Genomic DNA, 20,733 nt, shown 5'->3' on the forward strand with positions numbered 1-20,733 from the left:
GGGATGGGGGCCAAAGCAGACACAGAGGGCACACAACCAGACACAGGGGCCACAGCAGACACAGGACAGTCAGCAGACGCTGAAGACATCCACATCAGACTGAAGAAGCAGCAGCAGGCCAAAGCAGGTACACAGGGAACACAACCAGGCACAGGGGACACAGCAGACGCAGAGGACAGCCATCAGACGCAGAAGACATCCACATCGGACCGGGGAAGCAGAAGGAGGACAAAGCAGGTACAGAGGGCACACAGCCAGGCACAGGGGACACAAGACACAGAGGACAGCCAGCAAAAGCAGAAAACATCCACATCAGACCGGAGAAGCAGGAGGCCAAAGCAGCTACAGAGGGCACACAACCAGGCATGGGGGACACAGCAGGCACAGAGGACAGACAGTAGACGCAGAAGACATCCACATCAGACCAGAGAAGCAGAAGGTGGCCAAAGCAGATACAGAGGACACACAATCATGTACGGGGGACACAGCAGACACAGAGGATAGCCAGCAGACGCAGAAGACATCCACATCAGACCGGAGAAGCAGAAGGTGGCCAAAGTAGTCCTTGCATTCCCTGTTTCACAGTTCTCACTTCCACATTCCAGACTGTCCCATTTTCGCTAGGAGCCGCTCTGGTGAGGGTAAGGAGGTAGCTTGCCTTATCTCCTCCAGTAGACATCTGTTCAAGTACCAGGTCTAAATAACAACATCCATCCTTCTCTTTTTTAAATCAGAGTGTGATGTCCATATTTTGTCTCCTTAGTTCTGCCCAAAACACACCTAGTCAATTCCCCCTTGCCATATGAATGTTTTACATGTCCATTTCTTGGCTTTATAAAATTGGGATTCAGACATCCTTGCAATACGATTATCTAAATGCCAATTTTCAGACACCTAAAATATAATTAGTTTCTAAAATATGGGCCTTACTGTAGTGAATTGTTTAGAGACTACAAAAGATTGGCTAGTTTTGATAATTCATAAAATAAAGTAGAATGTCTGCATTTCTTCTGAAAGGGGCAATTTTCATTTTCCCCAAACAATATTTATTATGCAAACTTTGAGGAAAATTCCATCTGGAAATCTGGATCCCTAAACCTAACAAATGCTTGTCTGGTCAAGATCCATCAACTCCCCCACCCATGCGTATCTGTGTATAATACACGGCAATAATTTTGAAAAGCAAAAATCACTATGGTCAAAGGGGTCATTTTAGAGCCAAAACTTTCTACTGCTTTCCATTGGCAACAGCTCTCTAGACTTGCCCCCTCTTCTACAAAGCTGCGTGGTAACGGCCCCGAAGCCCATAAAGATTTAGGGCTCCAATTACGAAGCTGTGTTAGGGCTTTAACACATGGACTAGTGCGCACTACGATGCTGCGTGCACCAGACGCCAGGGTAGCGTGGGATTAGTGTGCGCTAAAAACACTAGTGCACCTTAGTAAAAGGAGCCCTTAAAGGGCTTCGGGGCTGTTGCCGCGTGGCAGCTGCTAATGCAGCTTTGTAGACCAGGGGGTTGGTGGCACATCGCAGACCTTCGTGCTGTTGGATTGTACTATTTGTGTTGGTGAAAGGTTGGCCAAGTGCATGTCTGTTCATAATTTCTTACAAATTTGTCATTGCAAACATTTTCAGCATTTTGTACATGGTTGTTCTCACCAATCTTTTTCAAAACCTGACTGCCTTGTCGGTATAGTCTGGTGTTACACTTCCATAGGATTGCATCTTCGCCACTCATTGCGTGTGTTAGGAGTGTGTGGCGCAGTGGTTGGATCTACAGCCTCAGCACTCTGGGGTTGTGGGTTCAAACCCCGCGCTGTCACTTAGTTCTCCATAGCCCCAGGTACGTTAGATAGATTGTGAGCCCACCGGGACCAATAGGGAAAATGCTTGAGTACCTGATTGTTAAACCGCTTAGATAGGCAGTATATAAAAAATCATAATAAACTTTAGAAAAATGAAGCCATCCAAAACTGCTAGTGATGAAACTAAGAACTTGCATGTTAGCATTTCTTGTTGATAGGGAGTGTGAGTATACATATATCTTGTTACTATACCCATCCAAATATATCCTGTACTTTGCATTAACTCTTGACCCTATTGTAAATCTTTTTGACATCTGTTTACAGTACATACAATGTGGTCAGGAAACTATAGATGGCGACCCTATGGTGAATTTTTGATCTTGGCCATTAAATTAGCAATTGTTGACATGATTTGCATTCTTGAAGTTATGTGGTGGAGCACATGGCAGTAATCTAACATACTTGTTCTTGGAATTGCTTTATATTTGCTTCAAGTGTTAACTGCTAAAATGTTTTGAGAATAATGTAACAATTTCTTTCTGTATCTCAGAGCAGCTCAAGAGCTCACACCCTGCAATGCTACCTGCCACAGTTCCAGTGAACATTGCCTGCACTGCTCCAGGGAGGTGCACAGGATCTGCCCCCATCATCACTTGGACAGGAACTTCAAATACACCCAATGCATCATCTAGAAATGGAAATGAGACGGTCCTCTATGCATCCAGTATCACCTTCACTCCATCCTTAAGAGACCACAACAAAACACTGACCTGTATGATCTATCACCCTGTGGTGGAAGCATCCATGCAGACAAATGTCTCCTTAAATGTGGCATGTAAGTATCTTCCTGAACCATAAACGTGAACAAACCTGTACAGTGTGGATTGCATGAGTGAGTGAGACAAAGTCCACAGAAAGCCCTTTGAACTAATCCTGAACTTCCTAGAACCAAAAGAGTATGAGAACTTTCTAACTTCTTGATAAAAAAATATCTCATGAACAGAATAATCCACTGAGCATTCTTACTGCACTGGAAAATGCAATGGTTGATAAAATCAGTTAATTTCTTATATAGCACAGATGTTGTTTGTCTATAAGATCATTTGTTTCAAAAATGAAAACTGAAGGATTTTTCTCTGGTTATTCAGTCCTCCTTTTTTATTTTAGACAGGTCTGCATATTTAAACCAGATGGCATCAAACTGTTCTGAAGAGGGTTATAGTGTGATGTGCACCTGCATGATACAATCCGTCCCTCTGCCTGTATTACAATGGTTTGTCAATGAGGAGGTTGTCGCCGGGAATTACAATAATCAAACCCTGCAGTTGACATCTAACATTAATGGAAATATAGCAAACAGCAGATTAACTATGAGAAAGAAAATGTCTGAATACTTGAAGATCAAATGCTGAAATACAAATAAACACACTGTAATCATAATATGACCATATGTCCCATTTTTAGATCCCCTGAGCCAAAATTGTCAGGGGGGGCCCGCTGAAGGAAGGCAAACAGACCATTCAAAAATTTTGTTTTTTCATATGGCAACGGAGCCCCCTCCCCATGGTGACGCCCCCCCCCCCAGCATCAATCAGCAATCCATAAATAAGGAGCAGCTAGCAACCAGTGTTAAAAAAACATAATGATAGGAAACCATAAATGAAGGAAGAGTTACCTTGTCCGTGAGTAGCAAAAAAACCCCCAAAACAGTTCTGCAAAGCAGGAGCAATAGCGAAAGTAAACTTTAAAAAGAAGAGTGACGCAGGACAGAGGCGGGAAACCTGAACCTATGGTTTCCTATCGTTATCGCTGGTTTCTAGGTGCTCCTTATTTATGGTCCTATTTGGCAACATAGTCTTTTTCCTCCATAGCCCTTTAGTAACTCTGTCTTCTTTATTGGGTAGACTGGTTGGCCTTTCTCACTGGCGGCAGTTTTTTGGCTAGCGTAAAAGGAGCCTTAACTTGCACATTTTTCCTCGGGCTTTCACCAAATTCTCCCTTGGAATGCAGGCAGCTTTATGGCCCACTCATCCCGGGCTCCTCATCTGGACCTTTTAGTTTTGTTCTTAAGTCTGGCCTTTTCTTTTTCACACAGTTCTTTCCAGCATGTCGAGTGTCCTGGGCTCGCCTGGCCCTCTCTAGTGGGTTTCATGATGTCCTTCCCTCAGCCGTTGGTGCCAATTGCTTTCCCTTTTTAGTTTCGGGCATAATAATCAATATATTAGACCTTATCATATGGTCTCAGATCTTTGTGTGTCCAATTTTTTGCCCCCATTCTACATCACGTTTTCAGTAAACACATATTATGCACTTATGTATGACATGCCAGTTTCTGCATTTGATGAATGTCCTCAATCTGTTTTCATTTCAATTTTATTTGCTTTCATTGCATCTGTTATGAATATGATTCGTCCTATGGCATCTCATGGTTTTTACTGTTCATGATTTCTAAATGCTTTGATTTGTTTTTATTGCTTTACAATGGTTCCATGTATTGTATTATTTTACGTTTTTCATGTCACATTTTTATGCATTGTATTGTTATTGTTTCCATGTACCTATGACTTATTTCTATTTATTTATTTAGTTTTCTATACCGTTCTTCCAGGGGAGCTCAGAACGGTTTACATTAATTTATTCAGGTACTCAAGCATTTCTCCCTGTCTGTCCTGGTGGGCTCACAATCTGTCTAATGTACCTGGGGCAATGGGGGGATTAAGGCCCAAATTCTGTAACTGGCACCTAATGTTAGGTGCCCAGCTAGATAGGCACCTATCTAAATTGAATAACAAATTTACCGGGAGCTTTTCGTTCCTTGCTTCCGGGAGCTCGATGGCTGTGTCGTAAGGTGTGTCTCCTGGCCCGTTGCTGTATCATGCAGCAGTGGACCTCCCCGATTCCCCCGTCTTTTTGGCATTGGAGAGCTCTTCTTCATGAGTTGGTTCTTCAGGAGGCCCGGGAGGTGGGGGGTTCCCTTAAACGTCGGCAGAGCTTTTTGTTGCTCTGGGATCCTTATATCAGTTCTTTGTCTTCCAGGGGGCATGGCCTTCTTCTGAACACTTTGACTTGAAGCGGCTTTCTCCTGGCCAGTTCTGGATCTCGACATCTCTCTGCTCTGGGGTCGGGGTTTGGGGGGTTGGAGGGGTTCTGCTTAGAGGGAGGGGGATGTCTTGCTGGTTTTGCTGTCCTAGGGTCATCAGAGTCCAGACCCTGGGGGGGGGAAATTAGGTTTGTGCTTTTCTTTGCCTGGGGTTCCACTTCCTTGGGGGGTTTGGGGGGGGTGCTGGGGGGGATGGGTTGGGGGAGGCGGGATTTTGGGGTGCTTTGGTAATTTTTAGGGCTGGTATTTTGGACATGCTTTTGTATGGTTGTCTTTGTTTCTGCAGCCACTGTACTTTTGTTCTTATCTTTATGTTGGCATTTGTTGTTGCTGTATTCACTTCTGAGTGCCTGTTTCATTTTTTCCGGATAATAAAAATTGTTACAACCTAAATTGAATAACAAGCTCAATTAAGCTTTTTAATTGGCAATGGTTGAAAATTAGGTGCCTGTCAAGAAAGAGCAATTCTGCAATAAGGCGCCTCTAAAGTTTTAGACGGCCTTCAAAATAGGTGCCGTTCAGCGTGATTCATTAAACAGCACCCAATTTTACTTGGATCGTGCTGAACAATGCCTATTTCAGGCGCTTCTTATAGAATTTGCCCTTAAGTGACTTGCCCAGGGTCACAAGGAGCAGCGTGAGTTTGAACTCACACAACCTCAGGGTGCTGAGGCTGTAGCTTTAACCACTGCACCACACTCTCCTTCAGGCTTCTTATTTATTCATCAGTCTTTTATGTCATTACTAAGCTCATAGGTCTGACTATTTGTAGGTTTTACCTACATTTATTATTTATCTTTGAAAAGCTCCAAAATATAAATTTTCCCAATGAATATGCATGAGATCTATTTGCATGCACTGCTTTCAATGCATATTCATTGGGGAAATCCTGAAAACCCGATTAGATTCTGGCCCTCGAGGACCAGAGTTGCCTACGTCTGATCTAATCTGTTCCCTGTCCTCTCATGTGAGAGCCAGTGGTGGTGGAGTGAAGCTTCCTAGTCTCATCCTACCGCTTTTTCTATTTATCATCATTTTCACTTCATCAGTCTCACCTTGCCATAACAGGATCAGGAGAAGCAGGTCCGCTCTGGACATGCTGAACAGGAAACGGACTTTCCTTGCAGAGGAACTCTTTGAAGGAGAACGCAAGACCCGCTGGTTGCTTCTTCTAGGCCCAGGAACTTTGGACAACATCAACCAGACTCTAGGAAAGGAAATCCAGTTCCTGGTCTTGCTGCTCCCAACCGTTTTCTTTGGTTCCCTTGGTAACAGGAAGTCGTGGAGATGCAGGGGGAGGAGCCTGGGTGGGAGGTAGTGAGTGGCATGTATCCGTAGAAACACTCCCTTGCTGATTTGGCAATTAAGCTACCTTCCAGTAGGTGGTGCTAACTTGAGGAATCAGAGGCTGAGGCAAAGCCAACATAAGCAAAGGAATGTTAGGCTCATTGGCCACAAGGGTGGGGTTTAACAGGGAGCAGGAAGTAAAAGTCCTCTGGGAGGGCAGGATTATTAATACTATGAGAAAGACTCTGCCCTGGCTTTCCCTATGATATCATTTCCTGGCCCCATGACCTGGAAGTGATTTCAGAGGGAAGCCAGGCCTGTGTGAGAAGCAGGCCAGAGAAATTACTCACCCTGACAAAGATTTAAAGAGGTGCAGGGGTATGAATGGAAGGCCAAAGTGTGGCATGGGGTGTGGATAGGTGCCAGCACATCACCAAGATGGTGCCCAACCTTCCCACCCTCCCTTACTACACCACTGTATTCCAGATCCTTGATTTTAATCCCATGTGGGAGAGTCTACAGGACTTTACCACTCCCTCTGCTGGATTCACCCTACCTTAAAAGTATAGCTCTTCCCTTGGAGGGGAGGAATCCAAGAAACAGCTGCCAAGGCAGGGCAGGAGGAGAGTAGAGAGAGCTTAGCGTCCTAATTAATTTGGGGCTAGTCCTGGGCCCTGATGCACAAAAGGTTTCCGTGCCAGTACGACTTGTTAAACCAGTCTTACTGGTATGGAAACCCTCCTCCTGATGTTCAAAAGGGTTCTCCATGGCTGCTACTGACCCTGGTACGAGGGGCATTCAATAATTTATCAACCTCAGTAAGAAAGAAAAGAATAAAAAAAAAGTTTATTTTATTTTTTATTTATTTTTTAATTTCTTTATTGAAAGATTTTCTACAACAATACAATCAAATAAAAAGACCAACAGTGGTACACAGCATAAGAGTAAGATACATACAGCCAAAACATACAATGCCACTCCCTTCAAAACTATTTGTTTTCTTTTTCAATCTAGTCCCCTGATACACTTCATTCACTTTTCCTGCAATGACTTTTAACCCCTTTGAAAAGAATGATTTTGTTTGACCTTGACATCACTTGAAAACTGCTGTCCATAGAAAGATTTCGTCCAAACTCTGGAACGAGAAATAATCCAAGGGAGCCAGGGTGGATGGTTCAGCTGCTGAAACCCACATTCTTGGATAGCAGTCTGGGATTATTGTGACATGTGCACCGGCGCATTTTTGTGAAGAAGCAGCACGCCTGTTGCGAGTTTTCCTTGTCTTTCTCCTTGATTTACTCCCCAGATATAGTTGTCTTGTGTGGCATGGACTCCAGAAGCAAAAGTCCTTCAGAAGACAATTGCTGTGATTTTGCCTGCAGATTTTTCTGTCAAACATTTTTTGGGGTGGGGGCTGATTTATGCTTCCACTGCATTGACTCTAGTTTGGACTCCGGATTAGAGAATGACACGGTGAAAAAATTGGTCCCCGTCACCGCCCCGTCCCCGTCTCACCATCCCCGTCACCGCCCAGTCCCCGTCTCACCATCCCCGTCACCGCCCCGTCCCCGTCTCACCATCCTCTTCACCGCCCCGTCACCGCCACTGCCACCCCATTCACCGCCCCGTCACCGCCACTGCAATCCCATTCACTTTTCTTTATTTACGTATAAAGGAAACATTCTTTAAAACTTTAAAACTTAGTTAAATATTAGTTAATAACTATACAAAAACAAAACACGCAGAGAAAAAATTAATTAATATAAATTCTCAAAACTGACACATTTTGATCACTAAATTTAAAATAGTTATTTTTCATACAGTTTTTCAATCACTAATCTTCCACCACCCCTGGGGCTAGCAATGCAAAAACAAACACGACATGTACTTTAAATGCTTACAATGTTAGCCTATATGGTAAGTAGACGCGGCCGCTGTACCTAATCGCGGCAAAGATCTCCCTGCCGTGATTAGCATAGTGACCGCGGCTACGGCTGCAAGTCTCCCCCCCCCCCAGCGATCACGGCAGGAGGGCACCCAACCCCTCCTGTAGACCCCCCCAACGGCCCTCCCGACAATCGCAGCAGAAGGGTACCCAACCCCTCCTGCCGGTCCTCCCAATGGCCTCCCCTAAGATCGCCGGCAGGAGGGTACCCAACCCCTCCTGCTGGACCCCCCCCCAACGAACCCTCCCACCCCGGAACCCCCTTAGTCTTACTTTCCAAGTTGGACCGGACGGCTTCTCACACGTATGGCCAGCAGGCTTGCCTCCGTCCAAATGAGGCGGGCCCGCCCCTACCCTGCCCAACCCACAGGATCCTAGGGCCTGATTGGTCTAGGCACCTAAAGCCACTCCCGCTATAGGAGGGGCCTTAGGTGCTTGGGCCAATCAGGCCCTAGGATCCTGTGGGTTAGGCAGGGGAGGGGAGGGGAGGGGCGGGCCCGCCTCATTTGGACGGAGGCAGGCCTGCTGGCCAGACGAGCGAGGAGCTGTCCGGTCCAACTTGGAAAGTAAGACTAAGGGTGGTGTTTCGGGATGGCGGGGTTTGTTGGGGGAGGGACCGGCAGGAGGGGTTGGGCACCCTCCTATTGGCGATATAGGGGGCCGTTGGGGGTGCCGGCAGGAGGGGTTGGGCACCCTCCTACCAGTGAGGGCGATCGTCGGGGGGGGGGCGGGTTCTATTGGCAGGAAGGGTTGATCTGACAAATGAGGAGCACGGTGAAAACACAGGTAAATTGCGGTTCCTAGAGGGGGGGACATTGGCCTGCGGGGACAAATCTATTCACCGTTTTTGCGGTCGGTGAAAGGATTTGTCCCCGCGTCTGCGGCGATTTGCTAATGAGGTCACCATAACCCGCAGCCAAACCGCAGCCACGCAGCGGTTCGCTGCGGGGATCGCTCCCCGTGTCATTCTCTAATCATCATTACTGCTTTTAAGAAGGAAATTTTTGGATAAATTATAGCCAAAGAGCCGAGAACACTGTGTTTCCACAGTTTTGTTTGTTTGGATTTGTTCTTCTTTTCCTGTTGAAATTCGGGTCTCCAAGTTTGTTTGTTCTTTGATATACTATTGCCTTTTTCACCACATTTTTGTAATTGATATATAAGAAATAGGGCTGTACATCGATTAAAATTTTTAATCGAAGAATTATTTGTATAAAGTGCCTCCTGTACAGTGCAATATATAGACAGCAGATATAAATTCTCAGTATTGACATACTTCAACTAAACTAAAATCATTTATCTTACCTTTTATCTCTTTCTAATCTTCTCATTACCTGACTCTGTGCACACAGTACAGTTCTGTGCTGTCAACTCTGGTTCCAGGGCCTCCTGACTGTTCGCCATTTCTTTTTTGTCTTCTTTCACTTCCTACTCTCTATCAATATTTCACATTCAACTTTCTTCCTCCATCTCAAATCTAGAAGTTTTCATCTCTTCAATTACCTTCCCTTCCCCTCCCTTCAATAGGCAACCATCTCTTCCATTCTCTCTTCTTCTCTATGAGCATCATCTCCTCTAGTCCCTCGTCTTCCTTTCCTCTCCTTGTGCACATCTCCTCCCATCTCCCCTTCCCTCTGTGGGCAAACCTCATCCCTCCCTCCATCCATAGTTTATAATTTCTTTCCTTTTCTCTTCCCTCCCCTCCTGCTCCCCAACCCACCACTCCTTTTCTCCCTCCCCTCCATCCATTGTCACCATCTTCCTTCTTTGTTCTTCTATCCTCTTATTTCTAGCATCTGTCCCTCTCAAAAATCTCTCCCATCCACATCTCTCTCTCTCTTTCTTCCTTCCTTCCTTCTGGCACCTCTTTCTGCATTTCTGAACCTTAACCTCTGCCCCACATCTGCATTCTCTCACTCTTCTACCTGTCCTTCTTGGCCCTATGATATTGCCTTTATGATGTAGCACTGAAGAAATGTTGCCTCTCTCTCACCCACCCAAAACTTCTCTCTCTCTCTCTCTAGCATCCATCTTGTGTTTCTTTTATTTATTCATTTTTCTATACCATTCTCCCAGGAGAGCTCAGAACAGTTTACATGAATTTATTCAGGTTCTGTCCCAATCAGCTCACAATCTATCTAATGCACCTGAGGCAATAGGGGGATTAAGTGACTTGTACAGGGTCACAAGGAGCAGTGTGGGTTTGAACCCAGAACCCCAGGGTGCTGAGGCTATAGCTTTAACCACTGTCACACTCTCCTCCTTACCACTCCACTTCAGGCATCGTCTCCCCAGTGCAGCATCATTCTTCCCCTCGTCTCCCATCCTCAGCTCACCTTTCCCTACTTTCCCTCATGCATTCTCTAAGCTCCTGGTACTATCTTGGTGGTGTTAGTGACTGAAGCAAGGAACCACTCAAGAGGCTTTCTCTCTGGTGAATCTCACCTATACGGGAACAGGAAGTTATGTCAGAGGAGGCAGGATGTGAAAGAAAGCCTCTGGAGCTGATCAGTGGTGATTTGCTTCAGTCGCTGACACCAAGAAGATACTGGGAGATTAGAGGGCTGCCTGGGAGGGAGGAGGAAGAGAATCAAGAGCAGGTGCCGATATGCTCAAGGATCAGGGTGGCTTCAGGCAGTTGCTACATTGCTTAGGAGTGAGGCTTGGGCGACACCTCCCCACTCAGGTTAGGGCTTCTTTGTTTGGCTGCTGGAATTTGAGAGGCAAATGTGCGACTACTCCCCTTGTATTCCTCCCTCCCTCAGCTATGGAAAATGGTGCCGGTATATTGGACTGGCATAAAAAAGCTCTGAGGGAGAGAACTCAATAAATACACTGCATTAAGGTGCTAATTGCATTATAAGAAAAAATAGATAAAAATGCTTTAACCAACTGTGGACAGTGGATCTTACCTGATCATGAGAATAAGGAACCCCCAGAAAATTGTCAAAGCCTTGATGTATGGGTAGGAAGGTCCCATTGGCCCCAAGTCCAAGATGCCATTTTCCTATCATGGCTGTGGCATCTCTGCGATGGTGACTTCACTGAGTGGTAGACCTCCAACGGAAGTCACTTCAAATACTGAATAAACTCCAGAACGGGTCTGATACCTGCCTGTCAGCAGTGCAGCTCTGCAAGGAAAGGAGCCAGAAATCATTACATCCTAAGCTCTCAGAAGCAGGGTGGCACCATCCCTTATTGTATCAGAAAGGGTGAAACAGCAGTGCGCCATACTTATTTTAAACCGAAGAAGGGAAGGAAGAGGAGATGCTGGACTGCGGTTAAACCATGCCATAGGATGGTGACCGCAGCCAAAAGGATGCTGGGCAGCCGAAGGAGAGGCCCCATTGGAGTATTATGTTCGTGTTTGGAGCTGTATCTTGCTAAAGACAAAAAAGTAACTTGAAGCGGTTCAGAGCAGAAAGTTGCGCGGGGACACAAATCCCCTCCGTCCCCCATAAAAGTTACCTGTCCCCTTAGTACTTATTTGGGGCAGGGGGAATCAAACCTGGATCTCAGGCCTCTGCACTTAGGCTACTCTTTGGCCATATTGTTTAAGCTCTTAAAGAAGTTGGCTAAGAAGCTTTTTTTTTTTTTTGCATTTGAATATGTTAAAAAGTAACCATTCTATTTTGTGAAATAATAATTACACCAACAAAATGATAGACCATTCAATAAAGAATGTGGGGGAAGAGTTTATGCTCAACGTTGTGCCTTCACCTCCCCCACTATCTCTCTAGCTCTTCGCCAGTGTCGGCTCTGGGTCCCGTGATGTCCTAGGGAGAGCCGACACTGACACGGGCGCCTTTCATCCTTGCTACACACTTAAAGAGTTGAGGCCCCCACCAGAAAAAGGAGGACAGATTGAAAGACCCACTGAAAGCAATGGAAGTAAAACCCAGATGTCTCAATCCGTTCTCCTTCTTTCTGGAGCCCTATGGTAACCCCACCCCCACCCCCTTGGCTCTCAATACAGTCCTTGGGACGCACTTAGATTTTCAAGATACCCACAATATGCATGAGATAGATTTGCATATAATGTAGTTAGGACATGAAAATGTATCTGGTAGATCCAAGTTTGTTGTGGATACCTTGAAAACCTGGCTGGGTGTGTCCCAAAAACTGTGCTAAGAATTTCTGCCCTAGAGGGAAGATAAGATACAGAGATTTAAGTAGATGCAAAGTATTAATCAAGCAAACAGGGAAAAAGTAGAACTAGAGGACATGACCTGAGGAAATACTTTCACCGAATGATAAAGACAGAAATGCTTGGGACTTTTATTCACCGGGCACTTTATGGGAGCGCGCCCTGGGATTTCCTACTACAGCTTTCGAAGGTATATCCCACGCACACCGCGGTCTATGGATTCAAAATGTTTGAAAGTTTTAAATCTGGGGAGCGTACAATATGCTGACTCAAGAGAACCATTTGGCCAGATTGTTCCATCTCCTTAGGAACTGTGGAAGACTTATTTGTACAGTGAAGGGTATGGGATCATTTTTTAACAACCTCCATATAAAAAAATATTTCTATGACAAAGGGAATTTCGGTCTGAATCAAAGTAGCATAGTTATTCACCTGTAGCAGGCGTTTCTTCTCACGTGGGAGATGTCATCCATGGAATCCAGCACGGACAGTCCAAAACCGTACTGTCACTTTAAAATCTTTTCAGACTTCCCATACTGCACGCATGCTGGTGCCTTCCCACTCGACCTGCAGTTTAGTAAGATAGCTAAGAAGCCAACTAGGAGAGGAGGGAGAATATATGCCTGCTTTCATCGGAGAACACCTGCTACAGGTGAGTAATAAAAAGCCACCTGTTTACGGCCTTTCAATACCACTGGCTTCATGGAAACTCAATATGCTGTTATAATTAATATATATTTATTTTATTAATAATCAATAACAGGTTACAAGAACAAATCTTACAGCATATGGAACTGATAGTATGCCTCAAGCGCTTGAGTATACCTGGATGTCTGTCCTGCTTTCATAATCACCAAGGCTGTCTCTTATATAATTCTTGACAGCTTGAGGCCATGTTGGCACATATCATATTGTTAGTTTTTATTGGTCACTTACAAACGCCATTACATTTATCAGTTTATTTATTGGTTCATAATATGTCCTGTTTACCAGAAAATCTATCTTTTCCCGCATATGCCGTTTTAATTTATCATGTCAGCAACTTCAAGCCATCGTCCAGTAAAAGCCTGCCCATCACAGGATATTCTTACAAAATAATGTATTTTTATATTCTTGGTTAAGACATGTTCTCATCCTTCTTAGATCCACTTCCCTTGGCTTCCCTGGCATTACTGCAAATGTGACACCAGTTGCCATGTAAAAGAATAAGTTTTGTTTCACTCGCTCATTTTTCGCTTGGCTTGCTGATTTCAGCAAGCATAGATTGTGCAAAGGCTTGACAGTTTTAGTCAGAGCATTTTCAGCCATCTTAGGCCTTTAGTTGGGTTTGTTGGCCTAATATGTTAGGGGATTTTCAGGGAAGGCTCTTCACCTGTCACCTGTACAGGACTCTCGCTCTCTCCTCCCTTCTCAGTAATTACCCTTTTTCCAAGGACAAGCAGGCAGCATATTCTCACACGTCCTCTTGCAATTTAACAACTTTGAGTCATCAGCAAATTTACCCCCTCTTTTACAAAGCTGCGTTAGCGTTAACACCGGCTGCCGTGGTAACAGCTCCGATGCTCGTAGGAATTCTACGAGTGTCGGAGCTGTTACCATGGCGGCTGGCGCTAAAAATGCTAGAGCGGCTTTAATGATCTCACTAGCTATTCCCATCTCTAGATCATTGATAAATCTGTTAAAAAGCAACCGTGCCAATGGAGGCCCCTGGGGAACCCCACTCTTTACCCTTCTCCATTGAGAATACAGTGGTACCTTGGTTTACGAGCATAATTCATTCCAGAAGCATGCTCGTAATCCAAAGTCCTCGTATTTCAAAGCAACTTTCCCCATAGGCCATAATGGCAACGCTGACAATTCGTTCCACAACCCAAAAGGTGCCGAGGAAATGGCGAGGGGTGGCCTGTCGGGTGTCAGGTGCTGCAGCGCCGTCTCTAGGAAACGCCTCCTCCGTCTACCAGCTGTTTCAGGGGGATTCCTCTTCTGTCCGCCGGTCAGCCTTGCAAGCCGGGTGCCTTCCCATCATGCACAACGTCGATGATTGACTTGGCTGCATGGGCTCAGACAGAGGCTCTCCACCATGCGAAGGCTGGCCGGCTGATGGAAGAGGAATCCCCCTGAAGTGGTGCTTCCTGCAGCTGGAAGGGCTTGTTTATCGGGGCGGGGCTCGGTTTGCGAGACAAAAGTTTGCTGAGTATTTTGCTGGCCTTGCAAAACACTTGCAAACTGAGGTATTGACCTTTTAACCCTATTCTCCACTTTCTATCTTTGAACCATAATAGGATGTTACCTCCTATCCCAGAATTTTGTGAATATAATAAGTGAGGACAGGAAAAATGATATTAGCAGAGGAAGAGATAATGGTTACTGCGGATGGACAGTATAGATGGGCCATTTGGCCTTTATCTGCCATCATGTTTCAATGATCCAGTTTCTCTCTTTCCCCTTCTCCACAAGCACCTTTCCCTCTTCCACTCTGGCCAGCAGCACCTCAACATCCCTCCACTAGTAGCAACTAGAAGTGGAGTGAAAACCTTGGCTCAAATTTTATATGGAAAAAGATGGTTCCTACCTGGAAGGGCTGCAAGCAGCGCAGCTGGAATAAAAATTGGTGAATCTGAGTCCTCTAGCTGCCAGCATGTCCAAGTTAGGGGTGGCTGATGTGGGGTGACCATAGCACCCCAAATCATCTGCAAAGATTAGTACAAAACTGGGAAGACTCTTGTTTGCAGAAATCAAAGCTGGAATCCAAAAACCGGAAGCCACAGACATATTTCTTCTTAATTCTGTCCTTCTCAAGTAGCCAGAGCTAGAAAACAAAATTCCTTTAACAGGTTTAGAAACCTCCAGCCTCTTAACAGCAGTACTCATCCGCAAAAAGAGGAATTATTTTATTTAATTAAATGTCTCCATTACAGAATTTGTGGTTTGCTTCTGGAGCCCTGCAGTGATAAAAATCAGTGAATCGCAGACTGATTTCCTATTAGGTCTGAAAACAATTAAAGAACTTGCAACAGAAGCCAGAGAGAGAATCAGGTGATCATGTTACTGTTCCCTGGTAAAAGAGCAACTCGTGACCAAAACATGTTCATCAACCTGTAATTCATAACATCTTTCTTGCAAACTTTATTAATCTTATGTAAGCCGCAATGATTCCCATCTGACATTTGCAGGGTATAAGAAACAATGTGGTATGGTAAATAGCATATATACTCGAATATAAACCGATCCGAATATAAACTGAGGTAACCTTTTTCCCCTAAAAAAGGAGGAAAAAAGGTTGACTCGAGTATAAACCTGGGTACAAGAGTGTCATTTGTCAGGAATCATGCCATAAGTAATCACTAATTTTTCAGTTGGGACTGCTTCAAGTCCAAACAAGCTGAAGGAGAGCTGACAAATATTTTCCACTTGGGGCCAAAACACCAACCAAAGTTTCTGGATTTCTGTCCCCACCAGAACACCTGGACTCAGTCACACATGCAGAAAACAGAAAAAAACCCAAACACCTTTTCAAATATAAGCCCACAAATAAAAAGTACTATTGTACACAAAGGAAACCCTAATATGCCAGACTCTGCACACAGTCCATCACAAGAGAACTAAAAAGAAATGAATTTCTTCCTGAACAGTCCAAAATATTAAAACAACATGTAAATTTTCTACATCCTTCTTTGACACCGATTTTCATCCATGTGCCACCATCTCCTTCCTCTCCCCTCCATCAATTTGCCCCCATTTGCAGCGGCAGTCTTCACAGCTGGCTGCTCTTGCCAGCGTCGGGCCTTCTTCTCTGCCAGGTCCTGCCTTCACATAAACAGGAAGTAGGCAGGACTAGCAGAGAGGAAGGCCCAACGCTGGCAAAAGCAACTAGCTGTGAAGGCTGCAGGGAAGAAGATCATGAGCATTCTTACGGGATGCACCAGCCCCCCCCCCAAAACTGTGACTGCTCGTCTTACCTCCTCCATGGTGGGTCCCGATTCCACTTGCCTCTTTTGATCTTTTTTTAAGGTTTTCCCCACCACCTCACCTCTGGCTTCGGTGTCGTCAACTCAACACATGGGGGACAAGGGGAAAAAGGCTGAAGAGAGTTGAGGATCCAGCTTCATGCACAGTACCCGCCAATCTGGAGACTTGGTATATGCTGTGCGTGTCTCCGCTTAGTTGACATGCTGCAGTGGAGTCCGAAGCTGATCTTTAATTTTTGGGTTGCTGGCCACCGCCGCTGTGCCCCCCCCTCCCCAAATGGCAAAACCCAGACAAAGAGGATAAAAAGAAAAATGTGCCCAGACCATCTGACCAAGTGCCAGAAAGAGGACATGTGCCGGTCATTGGAGGGGGGTATTGATGCAGTGCCGGTCATCGGGGGAGGGCAGAGATGTAGTGCCGGTCATTGGGGAGGGTGGAGGATAGCAGTGCTGATCATCGAAGGAAGGGGTGGTGGAAGATAACAGCGTTGCTCATTGGGAGGGGAAGAAAAAAGCACCATTATTGTAAGGTGACTCGAATATTAAGATAGACCCCCCATTTTTGGGCCTTTTTTTGGCACGATGGACCACTGGTCTGACCCAGCAGCAGCAATTCTTATGCCAGAGGATGGTGGTTAATGGAATTTGCTAGGAGGAAGGAAAGGTGAGTAGTGGAGTCACTCAAGGAATGGTGCTAGGGCCGATCCTGTTCAATATGTTTGTGAGCGACATTGCTGAAGGGTTAGAGGGAAAAGTTTGCCTTTTTGCAGATAATACCAAGATTTGTAACAGAGTAGACACCGAAGAGGGAGTGGAAAATATGAAAAAGGATCTGCAAAAGTTAGAGGAATGGTCTAATGTCCGTCAACTAAAATTCAATGCAAAGAAATGCAGAGTAATGCATTTGGGGATCAATAATCAGAAGGAGCCGTATATGCTTTGAGGGGAGAGGCTGATACGCACGGAGGGGGGAGAGGACCTTGGTGTGAGTGTCCGAAGATCTAAAGGCAAAAAAACCAGTGTGACAAGGCGGTGGCTGCTGCCAGCAGGATGCTGGGCTGTATAAAGAGAGGCAGAGCCAGTAGAACGTACCACGGCTGTGTCATTCAAAAACTCAACCTCTGAAAGTTCTTTTACTACGTTTGGTGTCTCCCAAGGGTCTATTCTTTCCCCACTTTATTTAACATTTTTCTTGCCCCTCTGATGACACTGTGCCAATCCATTGGTTTTAACGTATTTGCCTATGCTGATGACATCCAGCTCCTACATCCATTAGATACTAACAATCCCTTGGATACAATCACAATCAACAAGAAATTAGAACAAATTCATAAATGGCTGGACGCCAATAGACTAGCGCTCAACGTTAATAAATCAAATGTGATGCTCTTTCCGTGGAAAGACAATGTAAAACTTAATTTTCCCATCTCTATTAAGGGTTCTCCCTTACAACCAGTAAGATCCTAGGGATTATTTTCGATCACAAATTAACCTTCCATGATCATATTAGTAGTATTATTAAATCAACCTTTTTCAGACTCTGCCAAATTTGCTCAGTTTCACAATTTCTTTGTTCTAAATCTCTCAATATCCTCATTCACTCCCTGGTGATTTCCAAAATTGACTATTGCAATGCCCTATTCAAAGGTATAGCTCAAAATGAAATCAAACGTCTACAGATTATTCAGAACACTTCTATTAAGCTCATATCAAAAGCCAAGAAGTTTGATCATGTAACACCTCTCCTTAAAAAAGCACACCGGCTTCCGGTAGCTCACCGGATAACATATAAATTATGTCTGCTCATATTCAAATCATTACTCTATAAAACTCCCACTTTCATCTAAAAATTATTAATTCCATATACTTCCAATAGAATGTTGAGATCCAACGAACAGCATTTGCTAACGATTCCCTCTCTCAAAATTATTAATACAAGGCGACAATTTATTTTTTCTATTACGGCTCCCCAAACCTGGAATTCTCTTCCTATTTACTTGAGGGAAGAATACAATTTGGAAAAATTTAAGAGTAAATTGAAGAATTTTCTTTTTAAAGATGCCTTTAAAAATTAGTTATCCAGTCAATTTTAATCTGACTATTATTTTATTGAAGCTTTTTAACTTCACCCCCCCCCCATGTTTTTTCCCTAAATGTCTCGCTTTCTGTCAAATAACTTGTAGTTCTTTTCCTTTTCCCTCCTGTTTTTAGTTTTGTCAAGTTTGTTAATAGTCCCGTAGGACTTCGTTTTTGTCATGCATTGTTTTGTTTCCCCAACACTGTATTTTTTTATTATGTACATCGCTTAGAATCAAGATTAAGCAATTAATCAAAATTTTATTAAACTTGAAGGAAGATGATGTTGATGCCCCTGTACAGGTCATTGGGAAGGCCCCACTTAGAGTATTGTGTTCAGTTTTGGAGACCGTATCTGGCGAAGGACATAAGAAGACTTGAAGCGGTCCAGAGGAGGGCGACGAAAATGATAGGAGGCTTGCACCAGAAGATGTATGAGGAGAGACTGGAAGCCCTGAATATGTATACCCTAGAGGAAAGGAGAGACAGGGGAGATATGATTCAGACATTCAAATATTTGAAGGGTATTAACGTAGAACAAAATCTTTTCCAGAGAAAGGAAAATGGTAAAACCAGAGGACATAATTTGAGGTTGAGGGGTGGTAGATTCAAGAGCAATGTTAGGAAGTTCTACTTTACAGAGAGGGTGATGGATGCCTGGAATGCGCTCCCGAGAGAGATGGTGGAGAGGAAAACGGTGATGGAGTTCAAAGAAGCATGGGATGAACACAGAGGATTCTACAATCAGAAAATAATATTAAATATTGAACTAAGGCCAGTACTGGGCAGACTTGTGCGGTCTGTGTCTGTATATGGCCGTTTGGGGGAGGATGGGCTGGAGAGGGCTTCAATGGCTGGGAGGGTTTAGATGGGCTGGAGTAGGTTGTAACGGAGATTTTGGCAGTAGGAACCCAAGCACAGTACCGGGTAGAGCTTTGGATTCTTGCCCAGAAATAGCTAAGAAGAAAAAATTTAAATGGAATCAGATTGGGCAAACTGGATGGACCATTTGGGTCTATGTTACTATGTATCCTTCTCTAGCAGCCATAGTTCAGCACTGCTTGTAGTCTTTGACATTCTTACTTCTTAGTTTTTATCCTAAAACGTGATATCAACTCAGTTTTCAACTGCCTATTTATCACTAAATTAACTTGTCAATAACAGCAGCTTCAAAGCAGAGCTATTCAGTATGCAAACAATATTAAGTAAGCTACATTATTAGGAATAGCCAACTGTATTATGAGGATATTGTAGGACAATGAGCAACTCTAGATTTGTTCCAAACTACTACAAATTTTAACATTATTCAGACTTGTGTTGGCATGTTCTGATTAAGGTTGAATTTTTACCATAGTCTAATGGACCACCCTAATACACAATCACAAAGAAAACACCCCATTTAAAGGATATTTACCGTTTACTAAAATTCCCAAAATTGGGAGGCAGAGCCAAACAGAACTAACAAAAAAATATTCATATGAAGATACCAGAAGGGAAAAGCAGAAAGCGGACTACCAAGTCACAGTGATTCCTTCAGACAAGGAGGACTGGTAGGTTTACTATTCATAGGTTGAGCAGTTTTGGCATCAACCTTTTTACTATCAAGGTGCCCTTTAGCTGAGAGGACCTGCCAGTGAACGACCCCTGGAGGAGGATGGGGAAGATATCCCAGCACTCTCAGAAACAAACTTTGCTATACAGGTACTCGTCAACTTACAACCGTAATTGGTTCCGACTGACAGGTCGTAAGTTGGTCGGGACATAAGTCAGCCTATGTTAGACTGGGTAATGCTATTGGATTCATCTGAAAGTAATAATTTATCAACAATCCCTTTGTGGTGAACATTCGTTGTGGCGCTTCCTCCTCTTTATATTATTACTGCTGCATAGCGAGACTTGGGAGTACGGGAGACTGGGGCTGCTAACAGCTGGCGGGGGAAACTGTAGTAAACGCGTCGTGAAGTCGAACAGTCGTAACTTGAATAGGTCGTAAGTCGACCTGTATTGGGATAGATCACAGGTCCATCAAGTCCAGTATCCTGTTTCCTGTCAAGATCTCAAAACAGATGTTATGTTATCCTAGAGGAAGCAGTGGATTGTCCCACATCCATAATCATGGCTTATGGATTGTTCTTTTAGGAAATTATCTAAACCTTTTTTAATCCCTGAACAGCACCAGACCCCCACCAAGCTCTCCTGCACACTCTAAGCTATCTCAGTCCAGTGTGGAGAGGAGAAGGAAGAGGGAGGAGTAAACCGGTGCTATGGAGCCCATGCCACCCCTGGATCCTTTCCTCACAATACCATATGCAGCAGGGCAGAAGGGAGGACATCAGTTGCAGGAGAAAGTCCTCAGATCTGCCGGCTGTGGTGTAGGGATGGAGATCTGATAAATTCTGATCCAG

Source organism: Geotrypetes seraphini, chromosome 14 (genome assembly GCF_902459505.1).
Source record: "Geotrypetes seraphini chromosome 14, aGeoSer1.1, whole genome shotgun sequence".
Lineage (NCBI taxonomy): Eukaryota > Metazoa > Chordata > Amphibia > Gymnophiona > Dermophiidae > Geotrypetes > Geotrypetes seraphini.